Here is a 25000-nt window from a genome sequence, read left to right on the forward strand (position 1 = left end):
ACTTTCATCAGTGGTAGAAACTGATTTTTTTTAGTTGATAAAAAGCAACTTTTGAGCAACTTATTTTCGTGAAATGAGCAACTTTTGGGCAACTTTTGAAAATTTTTGGGGCAACTTTTGAGAGATATCCGAGCAACTTGTGTAAAAGCCTATTGCGTGGCGTGGCCACTGACCAGAACAGATTAGTTCTTAAATAGGTTTAGATTTAGTTAGCTCTTTTCAAACAAAAACTATTAAAAATTAAAAAAAAAATGAGAATATTTTCGAACTGTCAGGTTAAGTAAAACATAGTAAACATTGCTATAAAGTGAGTATCATGATGGAAGGCTGGAAACTGGTTTACCAGTTTAAAGATCTTTTAATGACCTACAAGATCTTCAACTGCACGCAGCAAGGAGCGAGTATGGGGAAAGTGGCGAGATCCGAAACATCTTGAAAGCACGTGACGATAAGCATTGAACTGCTATTTTGACGGTTGACGGTAAAAATTTATTTACTTTTTAGACAACTGACCTTCAAATATTAGGTCCTCTGACGGCGGACGGTTAAACTCCTATGAGGCCCTTTAATGGTGCGTCATCTGGACTTTTGTATTGTGCGTGTTTATCAAATATTGAGATGAAAAGAGTGTTCTCATTGGCCGATAAGTGTGTCTGGATGAGATTATGCAAACATTTCTAAGAGGTCTCACTTTCTGTAATATTCCAGGAATATTTTAAAACAGCAAAAGAGGATTTTTCCTGTGTTAACACAGCCTCATCTCAACACCAAGGATTGTGAGTAATAAAAATAAAAAAAAAGCCCGAGGTTCAGTCGAGACTTTGCACAATTTTGACCTATTTTATTCTTATTTTAGAGTACTGAATTATAACTCGAAAGATGTGTAGATGTTGTAGATGTACAGGTATGTTTGGAAGTTGTAAACTATTCTCCCGTCACATTTTCATTCAATGATTTTAAAGAGAGATGCGAGTCAACACTTGAATTCATCTACGATAGCCCATTTGCGAATTACCCTTGGCCTCATTTTCAAAACGAGTCCTCGTGCTAATCCTTTCAAATGATAATAAGTTTCCATTCACATGCAAATTAAACTCATTTTCACAAGAATGGTTGAGCACGAGGACTCGTTTTGAAAATGAGGCCAAGGATATGGGGCGATTGAACGATAAAGATCGTAGTGACGTGTTCAATATACTTGCTGTGCAACAAAACAAGCAGAGCTGTAAATGCGTCCAACTTGAACTGAGACGGTATCACGAGTGAAGTTTATATCTAGCAGCTCATTCATTCATTCATTCATTCATTCATTCATTCATTCATTCTTTTATTCACACTTATTCTACTAAAAATACTACAACGAGAAAGAGAAAAAGTAGAGAAAAAAAAAAAGAAGAGAGTTCTAATTATACATGAATTTACACAAAGCAGTGGAAAGAGTATGTAGTAGCCAAAGGAGCCAAGCTTTCGAGTTGGCCACTACCCCAGAGCAGTTACGGATGGGTGAAAGTTAAATACACTTAAGGAGATAGCACATATACTAAATAGTTAAAATAGTAAAATAGAGCTCAAGGATAGGTTAAAGTTGTTCAGGATGTCTGCCTGCTAAGTAGGAAGAGTTTATATTCTTTTTTAAAGCTTTTGGCAGGGAGACACTTTATCTTAATATGTATTGTTTGCCAGATCTGTGATGCCACCACACTAAATCTTGCTAGACCATAATTGGTTCAGCTCATACTTGACTGAAAAAAGAAAACGAAGAAGAACAAAGGAGAAAAACACTTTGAACCAGGAAACATCTAGCACTAACATGTTAGGGTGACAAGTAATTGATAAAAGAGAGATTCGTGAATTTAAGCTCATAAGTGAAAGAGGTAAAGATTTTTTCGTCTTGACGCGAACATAGAAAAATAAACGAAACTGAAATTCTGAGGTTTGACTTCTCATTGGAACTCTTCTTTTTCCCACGCACAAGACAATACTGTAGTTTCCTTCTCTTTCTCAATCACATTTTGCACCTTTCCCACGCGTATCCTGTTTACCTTACCCTATTTTCAGCCTCCTTTCCTGTCTCCAAAGGCTACTCAATCTTATAAATACAACAATGCTAAAAAACGATAAAATACTTTTACGCATCGCTTTTTGTATGCATAATGTACCTTTTTCTCCCCATAGCGGAGAGGGAGGAAGAAAACAAGTCGTGCTAATTCGAGGAAATACGGTATGTGACTTTGAAGCTTAATAATCACCATATACTCTTCACCCTTCTGGGCGTTGAGTTATACAAAAATGATGATCATATATATATTTTTTAATTTTCCCTGCGGGGATTAACTTGAGTACCTAGATCATAACCACAAATGAGTCTCTTTTCCTCCTGTGATGTATATTTAAAGATGGACAAAAGTTCCGACCAAAAAGCCCAATCCACATCAACGAAAGATACTTAGGTGGCACAAGGACATTTCATCAGAAAAAAAAAACTGAATTGGCTTTAATGCTGAAGCAAAAAGCTGTATTTCGAGATCAGTAGGTGCACCATTCTGTATTTTCATGTCTATGTACGTCAATTACCAAAGTATTTTAATCGCATGTTTCCCGGCAGATGTGCATGAAAGTTGACTCTTCAAAAGATGGTTTTCAAATTTATTTAGATAACTCACCACGAGTAAGGCATGTACTCTCCGCTTTCAATTCAATTTTCCGCGCAACGACCCAATCAGCGGATAAAGTTATTTTATGCTTCACGCGTGCTATCAAATTGTTCCTGGGAAAGGCTGATGTCAACATGAAATGATAGCTGATATTAATTGTTTGACAGCTGCCTACACCAAGGATATTCTAATACGGATATCCAGATTCAAATAGAAGCTGGCTTCAATAATTAATTCTTTTCTGGAAGGCTCTCTTGTGGTTTGTAGAGCATTTATCTCCCCCCAGGAGTGAAATGAAAAACTTGTAATGCTATGAAACCTGTAAAGATAGTGGGCTAAGAAAAATATTTTTTGGATGGCGTTATCTCAAAAGTTTCATTGCGACATATCAATATTAACGCTAGGGATAAGTAAGTAATCTAGGAGTAATAGCACTAGTCTTTGTGCTTTCCTGTCCAGAAAACCTGGTATGGGTTTTAAGAGTTTGAGGCCAGCTTATACGATGGTACTTACTTTGAAGACTTTCTAACTTTTTAAATTTCTACCTACACAGAAAATGAGCCCGGAGAAATTTCATTTGACAAGAACCGTGAAGATGAAGCTGAGGAGAACGACGATGTAGATCCGGAACTCTCTTTAGTCAGTTCATATCCGTGCTATGGTCAATATTGAATGACCTAGATGATACGTAAATCGTGTACAAGTTATGTTTTCTTTTTCGTAAATAAAACACTTGTTTACAATTACGAAAACGTTAACACGAAATGGAAGAGGAAGGCCAGTAACCTTAAATTTCGCAAGAATGTGAATGGTTGTACTATGAGGTCAATTGTATGTTCAACAAGTGTTAGAAAAGTTTTCATATATGATTCCATGCTTAATTAAATAATTTTTTTTAGGTGAATATGCAAAAAAGGTCAGCATGTTATCCAAAATTGATCAGTAATAACGTAATGTTATTTATAGTTTTAGAGTATTAGAAGCGTATAGCTTTTATTTCATATACGATCCCATGCTTAATTTAATAATTATTTAAGGTGAATATGCAAAAAAGGTAAATAGCATGTTATCCGAAATTGATCAGTGGTAACGTAATGTTATTTATATTATTAGAAGTGTATAGCTTTTCTTTATGGTCAGGTTCAGGTTACTTCTATGTCCAATGATGACTAATTTAAATGATTGTTATCAAGTGTTAGTACAGTTTCAGTATATATACTTGTTCGCGACAATAAAAAGAAATCAAAGTTAACATGTGAGCTTGAATGGAATGACTTATCAATTAATTTATAGAGCGTTTTGCTGTTGTTATAGAAGTAGTGGACAAATTTGCTTTTACATGAATTCGAAGCAGAGAACACTGGAAAGTGAATGTTGCACAGAGTAAATGCTAAGCTGTTCGTTAACATTTTGTTCCGTTCGTTGCAAAAATATCTGAGGGATAATAGACACTGCCTCCATTGAGTTATTTTTTTTTTTAAAAAAATAACTATGTTAGCGTAAAGATTGGTGTATTGTGGTGTAGTGTAATCTGATCAGCGCAATTTGGTGTATCTCTAAGCAATCTGATTGGCGCATCTTGTTTTGGTTATCTCAACGCAATGTGATTGGCCCAATTTTTTAGTGTATCACAAACCAATCAGATTGTAGTATTTTTCGATGTCGCACCAATCAGAGCGTTCTTGCTAATTTGTGGTTTCACAGGTCTTCAAATTTCAGCGAATCAACGTTTTGAGAGGGAGAGAGCGGTTCGCGAATTAAGGAAATATATTAGTCGTGTTGGGAAAGTGGCGGAGTTGCGATCGTTGTACGACTATGCTTATTCTTCCTTCTGAAGGAGACTGAGTGGAATATAAGAACAATTTTGAATCAAATATTACTTCAGATGTTGATAGGAGCAACTTCAGGATATTTCATTGCTTTATATGAGTTAATCAGCGATTCCAATTTTGAATTTCGCTAAAGGAACGAGGTAAGATGACATCTACAAGAGTTGTAAGATCATCTATTCAGTGTAATGGCTCATGTCCTTCGTGAGGATTTTATCGCTATGATCTGTCTGGATTTGAAAGGTCGTCAGGGAACGTTTTTTACCAATTAGCGAGTTAAAACGTGCATGTTTTGTGTACCGCTCCTTCACTTACGACGCATACACTGTCAGCTGGAGGCCTAACACGAATTTAGCGCTATAGCGTGTTGTTTCGGAAAGGCTAGTTTTACTGACTCTGGTAAATCTTGCGCAAGATATTTGCGTAAATCATATTTGATTGATAATCTTTTTTTCGCCATATGGTTGTTCTTTTAGCAGCGGTTGAAACGACCACCAAGTTACATTTACTTTCTGCGTCGACTGCCATGTTACATATCCGTTTCTTTGCTTCTAAAAGTCTTCCATTAATTAAATATTGCTTAAACGATACTTTCTCGTTACAATTGCGTGTTACTTTTACTCGCCAGTATGGATTAGATTTTTTTGGGTCATGAAATGCCATTTTCCAGTAAACAACGCAAATTTTATGACAAAATCTACCTCAATGAAAAATATTTCACAAGGGACAGAATGGTACGGTCGGTTAATTTTCCACGCACCTCTCACGTGCTTAGACGTTTTTTACTAATAAAATTCGCTTATAGCTAACCTGGACTTTACCCCATTGCGTGTCAATTTCCTGTAAACAACCTGCATTTTATCCTGTATTTCGCACGCAAAGGGCAAAGTCCAGATAGGCAACAACCAATCAAGTAGCCCACCTTATTATCTTTTGAAGAATGATACTTTCTCTTGGTTCAATCTACTTTTACTTGTTCCGAAGAACGGAGACCGGAAAATATCTTTGTCCAGAGGCTGTAAGAGATAAAATAGAGCTTTCCACTGCAAAATTATATGGAAGAGTATTTTGAGGCAACCATCTGTTACTGAACAAGAAGCTACACGAAGCCTGTATTTGGGCCGGATTTGTGGATCAGCGGATTGAATTGAATTGGTTCGAATTGAGGGCTTTGCTATTTTAGCAAAATCGCTGTCGAGTGCTTTTCATGTTTGTTAACATGGAGAGTTATGGAGACTAAGACTTCGGAACAAGTTGATGCCATCCATGACAATTTGGAATTACTAAAATCACCGGAGGAAAGGCGGGATCACTCAATGAAAAGTTGTATTTGAACGCGATTACTTTATTTACAAGGATTTCTCTTGCTTACATCTAATAACAAACCTTTCAAGTTTTTTTTGCCTCGGAACGATATATCACAGAAGGCATTTTATAGACCTCAAGTTTTTTGGCCGATTAAAATTAAAGGTATGTGGCAGTGACTTCCACAAGTTCTTTTTTTTTGGTCAGAAAAGTAGAATTGTTTTGTTCGCAATATTTATTTACGTATTGTTTCAATCGCCAACGTTTACATAAGATGGTTGTATTACTGTTCCCAAGGGTTGTTGTTTTCATCAGTACGTTAACAATAGTAGTGATTCACAGTATTAGGTTTGTACTTTAAATAAATATATTTAAGTTCACTCGAAAGATGAGTATAAACTGTAACAAGCTTATCGTTGATGCGCGGCCAGTACTTCAAATCTGACCGATCTGACCGACACTCGATGCCAAAACTCAACCTCGTTCCCTGGATATGCCACCACATTACTTTACGCCACTTAAAAACTGCACGCTATTGTGCATTTTCTTCCACAGGAAAAACCAAACAGAATTTCTGATTCTGGCCGTTAATGGTCAGAATAATAAATAGGACTTTGTCTCTGACGAAGGAACGGCAAGAAGCACAATTTTAACCTACGAGCAGGTTGTTGTTTAGGCTCGTCATGCAATGTTGGAGAGAGGGATAGCGTTGCGTGACAAGTTTAAATGAGGGCTGTGGAGGGGACTGCAGGAAGCGTTGTACCAATGCAGTTTATTTTTGCCAACAATTATTCAGACACCAACATCAGTTATATAGTGTCCCATTTCAACCTACGTATCCGAAAAAACAACTCCTGCATGCGTAGCATGCCCATGTTTTTGAATGATACCTAAACCATTCTAGTTTAGTGATACCCGCGATCTACCACCGTTTCTGTTGGTTATGTTTCGTCATTAAGTGAAGTTTCATGCTTGAGAAGTTGCAAAATTTCAGCCGAAGCGTATGTTGCAGGGTTGATAGTTTGTCAAAATGAAAGCCTAGTGCCATAAAACCAAGAATTATGGCGTATCAATGGTATTCCATATCAGCTGCTCCTGGAGCATCGCCATTCATATCTATCTCGAAGTGAACTTCGTCTAGTCCAGCACAAGGAATTCATACACCCTGCGTTGTGACACCATAATGAAGACGGGAGCAGGTTGTCCTCTTGAACCAACTGTACCCATCTGTCTTGTTTAAACAGGATTTGAAACAATTTGAGGAAATTAAGCTCCATTGCAGCCATTTTGGGTGGCAAGTGATTGAAAATGAGATGGTAAGATAGATGTTTTATGCAGCAATGGCATCTGCAAACAATTTCTTTGTTCATATCTTGAAGATGAAAACATTCGATCTAGGGGAGGAAATTTCTCATAAAGTAAATGTTTTGCTAAAGGAATGAGGCTTTAAAAATATAGTTTGAAATTAAAAATTGAACCATAGGTAGAACAATCAAGCAAAAGAGAAGATTTTCTGTGTTATCATTCCATCTAAACACGACAGGGATTGGGAGAATTCGAGAAAGTTGTGCAAAGTCTCGACTGAGCCTCGGGCTTTTTTTTATTTTTATTACTCACAATCCTTGGTGTTGAGATGAGGCTGTGTTTACACAGGAAAAAAATCCTCTTTTGCTGTTATAAAATACTCCTGGAATATTATAGAAAGTGTGACCTCTTAGAAATGTTTGCATAATCTCATCCAGACACAATTATCGGCCAATGTGAACACTCTTTTCATCTCAATATTTGATAAACACGCACAACACAAAAGTCTAGACGACGCACCATTAAAGGGTCTCATAGGGGTTTAACCGTCCACCGTCAGAGGACCTAATATTCAAAGGTCAGTTGTCTAAAAAGTAAATAAATTTTTACCGTCAACCGTCAAAATAGCAGTTCCATGCTTACCCTCACGTGCTTTCAAGATGTTTCGGATCTCGCCACTTTCTCCATACTCGCTCCTTGCTGCGTGCAGTTGAAGATCTTATAAGTCATTAAAAGATCTTTAAACTGGTAAACCAGTTACCAGCCTTCCATATATACTCACTTTATAGCAATGTTTACTATGTTTAACTTAAACTGACAGTTTGAAAATATTCTTTTTTTTTTTTTAAATTTTAATAGTTCTTGTTTGAAAAGAGCTAACTTAATCTAAACCTATTTGAAAACTAATCTGTTCTGGTCAGTGGCCACGCCACGCAGCACGCAACGTTATTCCAACCTTTTGACTTAGTCACTACTGACAACGGCTTACATCACATCTCGTCATGTCCAGTGTGTTGAAAGCCGTCGTGGGTTTCTATTGTAAAGGGAGGGATAAGGCTTTCGAGCGATTAAAGAGAGGAATATCTGATGAGGAAAAGCATTGGAAGTGTTCGGCAGCACATCAACAGGTGCTTTGAATGGTAGTTGTCAATAGAGATCTTCGCCGGCTGAGAATACTGTCACAGATGACGAGTATAAAGACATATAAAGAATAATAACAATGACAACTTGTAGAGATTTGACTTGTTCATTTGAAATATAACAAATTCAACTCACCTCGTCACTTGACATAATTTCATAGACGAAATTGCTGCTAAAGAAAGCAACATATATTTGTAAACTGTTTTAGATGTAGATGTCACAGAAAAACAAAGGAACAAAGGTGATTGAATTCAAAAGCTCACCAGTCATCCATGGTTGCACGAGAGAGAAGAGAAGGAATATTATATTGTGGAAGACTGGGACGAGTCAATGAACACGCAGGGGAATGAGCCGAACAAAATGGCGGAGGCAATCAGTGGCAGCGAATGCAGAAGGGTATATATTCACAACTTAGCTAAGTTATCGGTCTTTTCATTTTTTTTTTTTTTTTTTTACTTTTTAGTCGGCTTTTTTCCTCCTTTCACTGCCACGGTAATGTTTGGAATATTAACAGTCAAAATTTCGCCATCACGAACAAAAAAACAACGATAAGTCAAATCTCTATAGGTTGTCATTGTTATTATTGTCTTTTCATGGGGGGATCCGGAAAGGGGGGTCCGTAGAGGATCCGAGGACCGGTCCGTACAGGGGTCCGTGAACCAGGTCCGTAGGCGGGTCCATGGACTGGGGGTCAGTGTTTTCGGAACATCCGTGTTGTCCGCCATATTAGATTTCGATACATGAATGCGTTATTAGTGCGAGCAGGAAACTGGGAAAAAGTAGTCTTCGTAGGTGACTATCAGTACGAAATTGCGAAAATTAATGACCTGCGAGGTCAAAAGCGAAAGCAATCAACCTTAGATCTTTTTTGTCAAGGAAAACGCAAAACGAATGAAGCCAAGTTTTTCTTGTTGTCTACTTATGTTCTGTGACGGGGTGTGGACAAAACGTGGCCTAGGTCATGGCCCTACCCTGTGGCCTACTCTATGGCCTACCGGTGGTCAGATTTTTAAAAGGATAGCATTGCTGAAAACCTTTCAACGTTTTCCTGAGTCCTGTCCTACCAACGACTTTCTTCTGCTGTTTTGGCGGCCACATTCCTATCAAAATTTCTAATAAACCTTCTGATAGAATAAGGACATCAAGGAATAGAAGCCGCTTAAACGCAACTTTTGGGCATACATCATCCTATCAGCTCTCCTTTCAAATTAGTGCAATACTGGCCCTTTTTTTGGAAAAGCAAGTAAAGTTTGCGAAATGTTTACGACGGCGATGCGTGCGTGTCACGGGGTGCTCGTTGCAAATTCAATATACTCTACAGCACTTAAGAGGCACTTAAAACATTGGCCTGGCAAGTAATGTTTGCTTTTTCCTACCTGGATATGCCCTCCGATATAACGCCGTTCATTAAATTTTTACACCAGCACTCCACTATATGTTACCAACTCACAGCCTTCATCGTAAAGCCGCCATTTTACATATCCTCTGCGAGCACGCAATATTGGCCCCTCCTCTCCCCTCCCCCTTAACTTACCGTTAGGTTGGGTGCTGTGATATTTGCAGTGTTTCGTTCCCTCGGACGTTGAAAATCGTGTTAGCGACCTCTTAGTATACCCTTTTCAGAGACAGATAATTGTACGCCAGCGTATTCGTTCGACTCTTACTGATTTTATTTTTATGTTCTTAAAAAACTGACCACCGGTAGGCCATAGGGTAGGCCATAGGGTAGGCCATAGGGTAGGCCATAGGGTAGGCCATAGGGTAGGCCATAGGGTAGGCCATAGGTTAGGCCATAGGGTAGGCCATAGGGTAGGCCATGGCCTAGGCCACGTTTTGTCCACACCCTCTGTGACGGAAAAACCGAAGATACTAGACCTTTGGACTGTTAGGCTTGTTCCCGTTACCGAGCGGATTAATTCCCGTTTACCGGTCTATTCCTTCAAGTATGTGCCAAGTTTACAAGTTGTCAAGTGGCAATATTTGCCAGGCTCATTAGCTCCAAAAAAACCACCAAAAAGATACAAAAAATATCATTCCACTTTTTGTTCATATGATTGCATTGTTGAAATGTCGCTTATTCTTTCTTTGAGTAACATGGCTTTCACAGTATAATTGTAGCTTAATTCATTCCACTAATGTCTGAGGCCCCGTCCACACGTATCCGGATATTTTTGAATCCGCAACTTTTTCTTTCCGGATACGGCTATCGTCCACACGTATCCGGCGAATTTGCAAGCAAATCCGGATATTTTTTAATCCGCTCTCCAGAATGGATATTTTTTAATCCGATAACATTTTGGATACGTGTGGACGGTCGAATCCGGATATTTTTTGATATGATGACCTCACAAAATTGGCGCCAGTGTTTACCGCGCAGAGTTAAATATGACCGCCGATCAAAGGCAAATAGTGATTTACGAAGCGATCTAAAATATTGGCATATTTACTCTGGCACGACTCCTAGTCAATGTTCTCCATAGATTTTGCGGCTTTGTACTATATTGTCACGTTCAATAACAACTCTGCTTCGTCGTCGCTCCATATGAATGATTCTGGCTTGTTCCCCTCATTCTTCTTAGCTTTCTTGCCTGATTTCGACATGTTTTTAACTGTTAGAATTGGCGCACGTAAACTGAAACATTGAATTTCCGCGGCTGCTAAATGCCGTAGCGCATGCTCCGTAACCAATATATATAGAGTCATACTGGGTACTAGAGTGAATCTGGAGTGAATCCGGATACGCGTGGACGGGCGAATTCGATTTGAATATGCTGTGATTACATAACGTGTGGACGTAGACATTTTCGCATCCGGAAAGAAAAAGTTGCGGATTCAAAAATGTCCGGATACGTGTGGACGGGGCCTGAGTTTCATGGCCCAAAATGCCAGGTAATGCGTTTTCCAGCGTTCCAGTTTTCAAACATTTTCCGGGTAGCATTCCCCGGGCCCCCCTAGAAACGATGGGCTGAGATCCATCAAATAGCTCCTCCGGACCCACAACCGTCTTCTTTTCAAAAAACTCCGGCTACTTAAAAACTTAGAGAAAACCCTGAAAAAGTGACAAATTTTGAAAAGGAAAGCTGATTGTTTATTATGTTAACTATCAGTAGGGCATTGTTTGGTCTACAGCTGGTGGGTAAATGAACCATAGCTGAACCTTTTGCCAAGGAAAGACCAGCAGTCAGACCACAGGCATATATTTACTTTTTCTTTATTTTGTTAAGTTTGCTTATTATTAAGTGTACTGTCATAAATGGTTTTCACAAGCTGTGTTTGGTACATTTTCAGTCCTTACGGATCGTAATTATAATCATAGAAGAGGTTATCACATTTAGAATTGCTACAAATGCTTACAAAGTCAGACAACTTATGATACCTCCAACCAAGAACAGTCAAGTCAATTTTTATTTAAACTCACACAGAATAATAATTGATCACAAATTAGTGTTTTAAATACAAAAAATCAAGAGATTGTGAAGGAAAAGAAATTTTCAATTGTAGGTTCATTGTGCAGAGTTTGGAACAACTAAATAGTAGGTGACCTAAACAATAATATGAGTAGAATGAATTTAGATACAAAATAGTTGTTTTAGATAAAAAGTATGACTTCATTAGTTAAATAGTAGTTAAAGATAATATAATCGTAAGCCATTAGGAATCAGTAATAGCATTTTAACCATCAGTCACAGAATTCTTGATATATTGACGGAAACTGGAAAACAGCTTGATTTTCTTTGCATCAATAGATAAAGAATTCCAAAGTTTTGGAAAAAAGTGTAACTGGGAGAATGAATGCCATATTGAGCGGTAGGAACAGATTTAACAAACAGATTCTCAATCTGTGATTGACGTCTATTATTTGAACGAATAGAAGATACTAGGTTAAAAACAATTAATAAAAAAAAAGGGCTTAGTTTATGGTACCACTGATAAACAAAAGAGAGAATTTCAAGATGAATTATATCAGCGAATTTTAGGAGTCTGAGAGACTTCAGTGATGGCTCAGAATGAGATCTAGGGTCAGAAAAAGTCATTATTCTGACGACTCGTTTTTGCAAACTCCTACATTGTAGTGTACAGTTTTATTGAGTGACTCAAATCTATTCAATGCAATCAAGTCATTATCAGTATAAAGTAGAGGGCAAAATTACTTAATGCTGATTTACTGAAAGGCTGGTTTCTTTCCTCTGGTATTGTCATACCAAAATTAAAATTTAATTAGCTGATTTGTGCGTCTAACTGTTCATTGACATTAACTGAACACTGAAATGGCAACAGAGCGTATTTTTTACCTCAATAGAAAAATGATATTTCCCTTTAAGTTAAAAACAAGTAATTGCTTTTTTTCCTTGTAAAATAAAGGATAAATTAATTCACTTGTGGTTTCAGAAGTTTTATAAATTTCCCATGTAACTGTTGTCACTGTGCGCCTCTGACTATTTCTGAAACGTCTGAAAACATGATATTTAAATCCTTAATTTTACTCAACCCAATACTTATTGTCATGGCTTAATACTAGTTTTCTTTGCAGGTGAGACAAGATCTGTGCTTGGTAGACTGGAAAAAGTACTTGATACACCAAAAACAGCTGGCCTCAAACCATCTGTCCATAATACAACAATGCAGGTACATGAACATTATTTTTAAGAACTAGTCTCTGACAAACAATTTGGTAAATGATCCAATTTCAATCCCTCTTTTCCCTTTCGATTTTGCGGGCAGTTAGGCACTCAAGGGGGTGTACCATTTAAAAGCTTTAGCATTCTTGATAATGATGGTTTTGAAAGAATGCTATGTTATGAGAAATGATGTCGATCAATTGATCAGAAGTAACTACAAACATGTACCTCCAATCGTGTTAATATCAACCAAATAGCGATTGCCAGACCTTACTTCATGAGAACTGGAGCAATCATAAATGCTATAACGATGTACTGCTATACTTCTCTGTCTATTGCAACATGTTATAGCTGGTTTTAGATACTCGCGTCCGCTGATTCACGCGAAATAATGATTAACGTTGATAAAAACGTCGAACATCTGTCATAAACATGTACATTATTTACAATGCGATGCTGTATTTCTCCGTGAAGTTTTTATTGGTCGCTCCAAAGAGGACTTCCACCTTTACTTTTTATAACGACATTTAAACATGGTGCCCGCTTCTGCCACAGCGCATAGGGGCTGCGTATCACGCCATGCTGGTGCGTGCTCGCGCGTGTGTGGAAAAACTAGTCTCCCGCATGATTACGCATTATTAGAAACTATCAGCCTTTATTCATTTGAATTTAAAATACTTCATGAATTTAAAAGCATTCCTTTTTGTGCAGCATGTTAATTGGTGCATCCCTACCCATGCTGTGTTCCAAAATATTTACCTAACCAAGGTGAAAACATGATTTCTCCATTTTGCTTTAATGTATTAAACTGATGTGCGTTAAAAAAATGGTGTCAGTGTTAACTCGTTGTGCTAAGCCTGGGTATAGTGCGTTAGTCAGTTGGTAGTATCAGAAATTGAACGAGTGAGCGAAGCAAACGAATGAGATTTCTGATTAAAAAAAAAAAAAAAAAGGAGGGCGTAAATACCGTAAGGACAGACTTTCCATTGTGTTTTCTGTCGATTCCACGAGCAGACTTTACCATTTAGCTTTGGCTTCTTTAAGTCATTCAATAAGAGAAGTTTAGCTCTTTGTATTTCTATCTCATTGAGTTTTTCATTTAAGGAGCCTTTTTTGCCCAGTAGCATAAATGCTGCGTGAAAAATACTCCAGTGCAGTTTGTCCATGGGGGTGATTTGACCACATTCATTTACTTGTCTTTAGGGAAATTACTAATTAGAGAGCATTCGGAAGTCATCAGTCCGTTAGCCCTTCATTATGAGCGCTTCAGGTCGAGCTTTTCTCTGCCACGGGAAGACTTGAGACGAGTTAGGAGAGGTCTAAGCAGGTACGTTACCATGCCACCTCAGTTGTAAGATGAATTGTTTGCGAGCCATTAGAAAACGTGGATAGAAGTAAGGCAAACGTAGCGAGAAAATATTTCGAGACTGAAGCTTTATTCATGGAAGGGCTCTGTTTGGTTAGAAGCGCAAAATATATGAATGTCTTGCGTTTATGAGACGCGTGCATTAAACTCAACATATGTTTGAATCGTTTATTAGATTGATATCATATTTTTCCCTGGAAAGTATACGTCTCAAGTTGGCCATGCAACGGGTACGTATTAGGGTCAGTTGGATTATAATTGTATACTTTATGTAATGTTTAGTCAAAGTTCTAAATCAGATCTTTTTGGGAAATGCATTCTCATGTATCTACTCATCGCGTTGTCTCTCTTTAAGATAGTTGCTGTTCAGATGAATGTATTCTTGAATTCACGACGATGTCGTTCAGATTATCATTTGTAGTTAGCTTCAAAAGAGATATGTTAAGGCCTTATCAATGGGGTCATTGTGGTGTTTCAATCATGGGGCTAATTAAGATTATTTTCCAAGTAGTAAACTATTAGTAGGTTTTATTATGTTTACTGTGAATGATATTTCACATCTGTTAACATATGTTAGTTGGATGCTACACGCAAAGTGTCTTGAATTCAGGTTAATGTGGCTTAGACAGAAGTCCTGTTATCAGGGTCACAACGTTGTTCCATTTGCGGCACCTCTATCTACCTGGAATTATTAATACACACGGTGTACTAGTTAGTGAACTGTAGTACAAGGCGATACTCCTCAGTTGTCTAGGTGAATGGAGTTTTGTCAAGGTTTCGACTTTTAATTTACTGAAGGTAGAGAACTGTTCCACTGACTTCAAGTTAGGGAAATTCAATGATGAATTCATGACATCCTGTTGGGAAGTCAGGATGACTTTTTAAGCCCATTGTTTTTCCTAAGCTAATACACCGGAGAGCACTCGAAAGTCATCATTCCTTTAGCCCTTCATTATGAGCGCTGCAGGTCAAGCGTTTCTCTGCCGCGGGAAGACTTGAGACGAGTCGGGAGAGGTCTGAGTGGGCACGTTACAGTGCCACCCAGTCGTAAGAGGAGATGCTTGCGAACCACTAGTTAACCTGGATAGAAATAAGGCAAACGAGGCCAAAAAAAAATTTTGACTGATGCTTTATTCAAGGAAGGGTTACATTGTTTAGAAGCGCAAAATATATGAATGTCTTGAGTTTATGAGACGCGTGCATTAGATTCACCATGCTTGAATCGTTGTTCATGAAATTTACGACTAGAAGATTAATTGGGGATGTGTTAAAATTTTTGATAAGTGAAAGATTCTTAATCAATATCATCTATTTAATAGTACCTTTTGGAAATGAACACCTATATTTTGATATGATGGTCACCGTTTCAAAAAGCAATCCAAGTTAAGTTTTCAGTTTTCAGCCATAATACGTATCGGATTTGTCGCTCGAGGAGTCAGATGGCGCTCACTCGTGGAGCTTCCGCGGCGCATCGGCTTCACTCCAATAGTTCCCGCAGCACGCTAACATTAATTTTTTTTAAATGAATTTTTTTTTGACTCACGCAATGGACTTGGCCGAAAAGATGGTACTACTCGTGGTCTAATTTTTTTTTTTTTTTTAATTTTTGAAGGTCGAAGAATTGTTCCGCTTCACGATCATGCCATCGGTACGTATTAAGTTCATTTATATTGTAATTGTATTTTTCATGTAAAGTTTAGTCAAAGTTCTAAATCAGACCTTTTATGGCAGTTCATAGTTGTGTGGCATATCCTATAAACTCGGTGCTGTACATCTTAAGACGTTATTGGCATGGTGTGTAAAAATTATTGTTGCTGCTTTTCTTGAAAAGACATGTGGAAAACTCAGTATTTTGTTAGGGTTATCGTAATTTTTTTTAAATTTAAGGTGCCCTGTTCGCCCAGTGGCATAAATTCTGCGCACAAAATACTCCTGGTATTCTCTTGCCACGAAGACCTGCTGAGTGCAGTTGGCTCATGGGGATATTTGACTGCATTCATATGCTTTTCTTTAAGGGAAATGCATTCTCACGTATCTTATGATTGTGTTTTCTCTCTTTAAGATAGTTGCTGTTCAGATGAATGCATTCTTGAATTCACGAAGATGTCATTCTCGTACATGTGTTCAGATTATCATTCGTAGTTAGCTTTAAAAGGGAGACGTTAAAGCCTTATCAGTAGGGTCATTGTGTTGTTTCATTTATGGGGATAATTAAGATTATTTTCCAAGTATCAAACTCTATAAAAAGAATAGTCGGTTGAAGCCGGGGCAGATTTACGGATTTGAATTTATATTAATTTTAGGCCGTAGAGGATAATGGTTGAGCTTCAAATATTGCTCTGTCTCATTCTGTTGTTGTTTTGAGAGGCATTGCTTTCTTGCTTGAAGTAATAGCTTTCCAAATCCACTCTTTCTTCAGAATCTGCTATTGCGAAGCTGCATTAACTTTAGTTTCTTAAGAGAAACTGTTGAGCTCATGAGTGTTTTTAATTATTTTCCCAGGACGAAGAACAACAGCCGGGAAAAGAGGAGCGGCTTAGTTTTAGGAGAAAGTTCGAAGCTGATGCCAGGGTACGTTTGGTTGCTCCTCGGAAGAAATTTAATTTTGTAGTAGGAATTTCCCATTTTCTAATCAACCATATTTATCCTCAATATTGAACAATATTGAACATAAACAGGTACGTCAAATGGGATAACGTAGGGACATTTTTGGAAATGAGCTTCATGTCATGTGCATTTTGTACACATTGCAGTATTCATTTGAAATTACTACCTGAACTTCCGTAATCTTCTTCATTACATCGCAGACGTGTTATTAAGAATGTTTCATTGCTTGCAGCCCCTTGGCTGAATTTAAAATACTTTATAAATTTAAAAGCATTTCTCTTTGTACAGCATGTTAATTGGTGCATCCCTACCCGTGCTGTGTTCCATGGTATTTACCTTACCAAGCTGAAAGCGTAATTTCCCTCTTTGCATTTATGTATATATTTTTTGGTGTCAGTGTTTATTCGTTGTGCTAAGCCTGGGCATGATGCTGAGAGGGTTACATACTAAGAATGATAATGTGTAGCTTAAGTGCATCGAATGATAATTTTATTATTAGACCGATTTTATTCCCATTTTAGGACACTAAATTATCACTTGAAAGAGATGTAGATATACAGGTATGTTTGGAAGTTAGGAAGCTATTTTCTTGTAAACGTTTTCATTCAATAATTTCAAAAATCCGCATCAGGAGCGGGATGGTGTGAGTCAACTTGAATTCATTTGACTTGAAGTCACTTTGAATTCATCTACAAGTTACACTTGGTGTAGGATGTGTAGTGATTGAATGATAAAAATATTAATGACATTCAAAACACTTGCCGTGCAACAAAAACAATCATAGATGTACATGCGTCAACTTGAACTGAGACGGTATCACAATTTCAGTTTATGTCTGGCAGCTCATACTTGACTAAAAAACAGAGAAACACTTTGAGCTAGAAAACATTTAGCGAATACATGTTGCAAGGGTGACAATTAATAAATTACAGAGGGTTTAGTGAACTTTAAGCTCATAAGTGAAAGGGGAAAGATGATTTTCGTCTTGTTGCGAACGTGGAACATAGAAAAATAAACTAAAAATTCTGAGGTTCGACTCCTCATTGGAACTTTTCTTTTTTTCTCGAATTTGATAAAATGGAAAATCGTCTCTACAATTAAGGGTTAATGCTTTAGTTTCCTTCGCCTTCTCATTTGCGTTTTTCACCTTTCCCACCCTTATCCTTTTACCTTACCCTACTTGAACCTCCTTTCCCTTCTTTAAAGGCCACAGAGTCCTATAAATAGAACCATGGCTAAAAAACGATAAAATACTTTTACATTTCGCTTCCTGTATCCATGATGTACTTTTTTCTCTTCCCATAGCTGAGAGAAAAGAAGACCGTAAGTTTGCCTAAAAGGCCTGGAAAGAAGTTTACGACGCAAACAGAAATGACTAATCCGAGAGACATTGTTGAAGAAGCCAAACGTGGAAAAGAGTCAACGACAGATGTTGAGCTTGGCTTAAACTGTTTACATCTTAGCCCGAGATGTGAACAATTTAAGCCTTGCATTATGGAAGAATCACCCGGTGAATCTTCCATAATGCATCACGATTTTATACCTCTCAGCCAACGTATGAACAGACTGACATTAACAGCTGCAGACAATGCCAAACAAGGTCACTGCGTAGTTGTTGAAATATCAAACACTCACCCTAGTGGTGCTACTAGCCTTATATATGGGAGGAAGATCAATGAAGAAGGATCCGGTGTGGGTGAACCTTATCAACTGGTGACGAAAGATCTCGTAGGTACCTGGAAGGATGAGGAGGTGAAAGCAGAAAATGTCCAAGTTGGTTCAATTGTCAAGTACGTTCAAGTGGGAGATGAATTTGTCTTTCAAGGGAACACGAAACGTCCGCGACAGGTGAGCAGGCGGCTTTCTCTAATTATGTTTTACTTCGATTTGGAATATCTCGCTGTCTAGAAACTTATAGATCCCAAGAAAGAGGTTGTGAAACATTAGAACTGTTCGCACATAGGAGTATGTATAATTTCATATAGGGCAGAATTGATCAAGGAGTCAATTTTTTTTAAAATAATGTGCATCAGGTTCTCAAAAGTCTGATTTGGCCACGGGACTTGAAGGATTCTGATAATTTTTAATGATATTTTTGGGGTACTTTCTGATGTTTTTGTTGCATTTTTGGTTTTTGTTATTGATGTTGTCGTTGTTGTTGTTAGTTAGTGTTAGGTTTTTTTTTTTTTTTTTCCTTTTTTTTTTGCAAAAATCCTGCCGGGATTCTTAAGACGTTCACATTTAAAAGTTTTGTATGCAACTTTGAAGCTAAATAATCACAATATCCTCTTCACCCTTCTGGGCATAAGGCTATACAAAAATAATGATATAATTTTCTTAATATTTGCTACGCGGGGATTAACTTTAGTGTTCCAGATCATAAATACAAAAGGAGCCTGTTTTCCTCCTGACGAGGTACATCTAAAGATGGACAAAAGTTCTGACCAAAAAACCTCATCCACACCAACGAAAGATACTTCGGTGGCTTAAGGACCTTTTATCAGAAAAAGAAACTAAATTGGCTTTGACGCGGAAGCAAAAAGCTCTGTTTCGACATCAGTATACTTAGGTGCACTATTCTGAACTTTCATTGCTAAGAAGCGACAGTTACCAAAAAATGTCTTAAATACATGTTTCCCGGCAAATGTGCACGAAAGGTGACTGACTCTTCAAGAGGTCGTTTTCAGATTCATTTAGATAACTGAGCATGAATTTGCTCCCCGGTATTTTTTGCTTCACGTGTGCTATCAAATTGTTTCAGGAAAGGCTTATGTCTACAAGTTGTGATAGCTGATATTAATTATGTTTGACAGTTGGGTCTGAAGCATTTCTCTCCCCCCCCCCCCCCCCTCCCTCCACTCCCGAGTGCAATGGAGAACTTGTGATATATAGGAAAACTGTAAAGATTATGTGCCGAGAAAAAAAATGTTCTGGCAGGCCGAACCTCAGAAGTTTCATTGCGACATGTTATAGGAAAATTCATAACCTGACTATGTGGAATCATGATTTAGCGCCGAATTTCCTCGTCAGGTAATGGATTTTCCTTGAATCGCGTAATTCAATAACAATAAGGAAAAAAAACCAGCATTGATATCTTTGTTTTTCATTTTGAGCGAGAACCAAGAGATACGAAACGATATTACTTAGCCTCGCATTCAATTCGCATCCATGCGTAATACCCAATCAGAATGCGAGATTTTATTCAATTATGCGATTCTAACGTTGGCAGTATGAATTAGCAAGCAATCCAGTTGTAATAGCGGTAATCTTTGTGCCTTCCTGCCCAGAAAATCTGGGTTTTAAGAGTTTAAAGCCAGCTTACGTTTTATGCTAACTATGTAGACGTTTTAACTTTTGAAACTTTCTTTCTACCTAGAAAATGAGCCTGGAAAAAGTTTTTTTGACAAGAAACCTGAAGATGAAGCCGAGAAAACCGACGATGAAGATGATAATATGTTATGAATCCTAGAAGATATTACTTGAAATTTAAAATGGGTACGTAAACAGCCATGCCCAAGATGAGATAGAAACTCTCAACGTGGAATTAAAATATGAAAGTTAAAATTTGTATTGCCAAAGGCGATATTTTGTAACGTGGAGTGGCAACCATTATGTTATTAACTATCGTCAGAGGACACAATTTTAAGGTTGATGAAATTATTGGCGCTTTTTTTAGGTGTATTATTTGGAAATTTATGCATCCTTAGAAATATTATAATACGTCAATCATTGCGGTAGTTCCTAAATTGAGCACAGAGTGTCAGAGGACTTTGTTGCCTTCTATTTCTATTGATGTCGTTAGTCGTTTGGGTAAGCTTTCATTTTACTTCAATTCTTTGACTGAATTGCGAACTTGCCCTTCCAACGAAGCACATTTTACATCTTTTGGCTCCAAGAAATATTTACGGTTCTGGTTTTACAGAACTTATTTGAAAAGGACATTATGATATTTAACAGTTGGTGGGATTGACATAACTATAGATAATTTTTATATTTGTAAAGACTACCTATCATATGGCAGAACATGGTCCGTAACTTTAAGGAATTCCTCACACGCCTTTACCTGCAGTCAGGTGAAGGATGCATAGAGCACAAACTTAGTTTTACAGGGCTAAGAGTCCGGATTTTTTTACTAAGTTTAACGCTAGAGTCAATTTTGAAATGACCTGGATGATACCCAAATATTTTACAAGTTATATTTTGCTTTTTGTAAGCAACATTTGTTTGCAATTTCGAAAACTAAAGCACCAAAATGAAAGGGGAAGGTCAGTAACTTTAAATTTCGCAAAAATGTGAAAGTTTGCAAACTCAGATCTATTATATGCTTAGCGAGTGTTAGAAAAGTCTTCATATATGACACCATGCCTTATTAAAGTATTGTTTTGGGTGAATTTGAAAAAAAAAAAGGAAATAGGCATATTATACGAAATTGAAAGCAATTTAATTTTTATGTATATTATTAGAGGCGTATAGCTTTTATGGTCGGGTCAGTTATGTGCATTGATGACGTAAATAATTATTATCCAAGTTATTAAGCCAAGTTTCAGTTTATGTATTTGTTCGCGACAATAAAGAGAAATCGAAATGAGCATATGGTCTTGGACGAAATGATTAAGAATAAGTATTTTTAGTGAGCGTTTTGCTGTTGTTAATGGAGAAAGGACATACTTGTTAGTTTATAAAGTCAAACCTTGAAACAGAGAAAATGCGAAGCTGTCCCGCCTTTGCAAAAACATTTTAGGAATAACAAACGCAGCCCTCATTTGGAATAATACCAACGACATTCTTGTTAATTAATACCCGCAGTCTACCACCATTTCTGTTAGTGTTGTTTCGCCGTCGACTGAGGTTTCGTGCACTGCTTGAGAAGTTGAAAAATTATGTGCCTAAGTGTACCACAGGGTTAATAGCTTGTTAATGGAAACTCTACTGCCGTAAAGCCATCGATTATGGCGTATCGATACCCTTCCAATGCAACTGTCCTTAGAGCATCGCCATTTGTACCCATCTGGCGATGAACTTCGTCTAGTCCGGTGGAGGCTGTTCATACACCCTGCTTTGGGACACTCCACTAAAGACGTGAATAGGTTGACCTCTTGAACCAACTATATTCACCTGTTTTGTTCAACCAGGACTCTTTGACGATTCGTGGAGTCCTCCCATCCCCCCCCCGAGTGTTTGGATTAGGCTGTGTAAACACAGAGGGAAAAATCCTCTGTTGCTGTTATAAAATACTCCTGAGGGAACGTAGAAAGCGATACCTCACAACCGTGTTTACATGCTCTCGTTTAGACACACCTATTAACGTATTAGAACACGCGTATTGTCTCAAATATTTGATAAAATTGCATGGTACAAAGGTTCAGACGATACACTGCTAGGGCACTGCCGGTGAAGAAAGGACGGTCAGAGATTGAGGGTTTGATTCCTTCAGGTCACTTATAAAAAACAAGATCTGAAGTTAATTTGAGTGGTGGTAACGAATAGAAAGCTGGAACGATGGTTGAAGTTCAGAGCAGAAAGTGTGAAGAGAAAGGAGTCCAACAAAATTACTTACACTTTTAGGGGTGCAGTGAGCAATAACTAACGATGCTCAATTATCAAGGGTATACTCTTTTGTTTGCTGAAAAAAAAAACCGTAACTCTTGTGAGTAAGAACATTGAACCTGTCACCTCGGCATAGGACCTTGGAGTCTACCTCGACAATAGTTTGAATCACAATGACCACATCAACAAAATTTCTTCAAGCTGTATCTTCAAGTTAATCATGATTAATCGCATAAAAAACCTGCTTGATAAGAAAACTATCGTACTACTTTACGCTTTTGTCTTTAATAAACTATTCTATCGCTCCATAGTATGAAGTAATAACTCAGAGAAAAACATTTTTGTTCAAAACTTTGCAGCAAGAATTTTCCTCGACCTGAAGAAATACAATCACAACTTTAAAGGACTAAAATCATTAGGATGCCTTGACGTAAACTATAGACTCAAAGTTTAATATCTGTGTCATGATGTATAAAAGCCCCAATGAAGACACTCTTGCGTATCTATCACAGAGGTTCAGGAAACGCTCCCAGATCCATAACCGAATTACAAGGACACGTAACGGCTTGGAGTTGATTAAATGTTGCCTCGCCACAGGGCAACGATCCTTCAGCTTTCGTGGAGCCAAGGCATGGAACGAGCTTCCAAAATCCATTAGAGACGCTGCTTCGTTCAATGATTTTAAAAAGAATTTAATGAAAGTATTTTAAGGAATTTTTAAGATTTCATCCTTGCCATTCTGAACGTGGTAGAACATGGGTACTTGGGGTAGATGACGGTTAACGTGGTAGAACTTGGCCAACTTAGGGTAGATGAGGTTTAACGTGGTAGAACATGGGTAACTTTGGGTAGATGAGTTGTTTACTACGAGAGCTTTGTTTTCCGTAAATCATTTTATTGTTCCTCAGTGTGGGGGAGACATCTAAACATAATCTACACAAATTACAGTTGGTGCAGAAGTTTGCAGCGAGAGTTGTATTAGAGTTAAGGAAGTTTGACCATATCTCTCAGGATCAGAGATCTCTTAGATGGTTAGATGTTACAGAGAAAGTTCTATTTGATAAGTTGGTCTTAGCATTTAAATGTGTAAATGGTCTAGCTCCAGCTAGATTATTTAGCTAAGTTTTTTGTTAAACGTTCAGGAGTTCACAATTAGGAATACAAGGGGATGTAATAGTTTTGTGGTTCCCCGATGTAGACTGTCAACGGGACAAAGGGGGTTTTACTACCGGGGTCCAAGGGAATGGAATGGGCTAGCTGAGAATATTAAGAATGTGAGAGAAATTGATAGTTTTAAGACTCTTTTTAAAAATGTGTTTTATAAGAAATAATTTTAGTTTAAATTGTTTGTGTAAATATGTTTAGTTAGTTTATTATGACTGAAAAGCCCTGTTTAAGGGAGTTCCAATAAAGTTAGTATGCATGTATGTATGTAAAGAAAACCAAATTGTGTTTGTAGCACAACCAACTCACGAGAATCGATCGTTTCTATTTTCATTGTATTGACTATCTTCTGCCACTTTTAGCATTTCCATCGACGAAATTTTCGAAGAATGACGAACTTAGTTCTAATTCTATTTTTTGTCATACTTCTCAGACAACCAATTATGAATCGATGACTTGTCGTGTCGAACTACCCCGAGAAATATTTTACAAACACCCACCCCGTCACTTTTCAAGCTAAGACCTACCAAGGCAACTGTGCTAAGAAATAGCAAGCTAAGGCGTAAGATAGAACATTGGATAATGCAGTATACTGGAAGATTTTACACCGTTAACTAACGGCGTAATTCATCTCAGTCGGTAATGTATATACTATAGGACAAGAGCCCTAATTGGCTCTTGTATAGGATTAACGCCGTTAATTAACGGCCTCTTTTGTTTCAGTCGGTGATATATGTAATGTAGGGTTTAACGCCGTAAACTGACGGTGTAATTTGCTTCAGTCGGTGATAGATATACTGTAGACGTAAAAATACATTACCTTTCTCTTTTTGATTTTTTAATTTTTTAGATTTGTTTGCATACATAATTAATCATATAATTATACCGAGAACGATTGTGGCATAAAATCTCCCTGTTTATAGAGAGAGATAATCACGTATTATGTTATTATATGTATTCCTATCTCTGTTGTTCGCGTGTTGTTATAGCTTAGTCATGCGATCATTCATCCACTTCCTCTTCCGTCATCCATTGCTTGTCACGTCGTAACAAAAGTCACGCAAATATTTAAGACTAACCACATGAGCAATATTTCGATCTTAAATCATAGAGCGGATCGAGCTGAGCTTAGCCTCTGAAGGTGAGAAATGGGAAGGGTTTTTACAATTACTATTCTGGTCGTAAAGGAATAGAATCAGAAATTCGGTTTGGTTTTTTCTGTTCGGGAAAGTGCTCGATAGGCACTATCATGCAGGGCAGTTTTTTTAAATTGGCGTAAAGCAATGTAGTAGTTGAGGTAGATTTTGGGCATCGAGTGTTTCAGACATGTTTGGAAATGTCGCGGACATGTTTGGAAATGCGTTGCATCAGATAAATCCTTTTACTTTAAGCCAGATTTGATTCGTGTATTTTTATGCTCGATGTGACGATTTAGCCTGGTCGCTTTGGTCAGTTTCAAACACC

General features: G+C 37.6%; 1 long non-coding RNA gene across 1 annotated transcript; it reads left to right on the plus strand.

Moving 5' to 3' along the window:
* Positions 1-836: 836 nt before the first annotated feature.
* LOC148724909 (uncharacterized) lies at positions 837-3906 on the plus strand. Its single transcript, XR_015991042.1, has 3 exons — positions 837-904; positions 2176-2221; positions 3208-3906. It is a non-coding gene; the product is annotated as an uncharacterized LOC148724909 (long non-coding RNA).
* The last annotated feature ends 21094 nt before the right edge of the window (positions 3907-25000 follow it).

Source organism: Stylophora pistillata, chromosome 8 (assembly GCF_964205215.1).
Source record: "Stylophora pistillata chromosome 8, jaStyPist1.2, whole genome shotgun sequence".
Lineage (NCBI taxonomy): Eukaryota > Metazoa > Cnidaria > Anthozoa > Scleractinia > Pocilloporidae > Stylophora > Stylophora pistillata.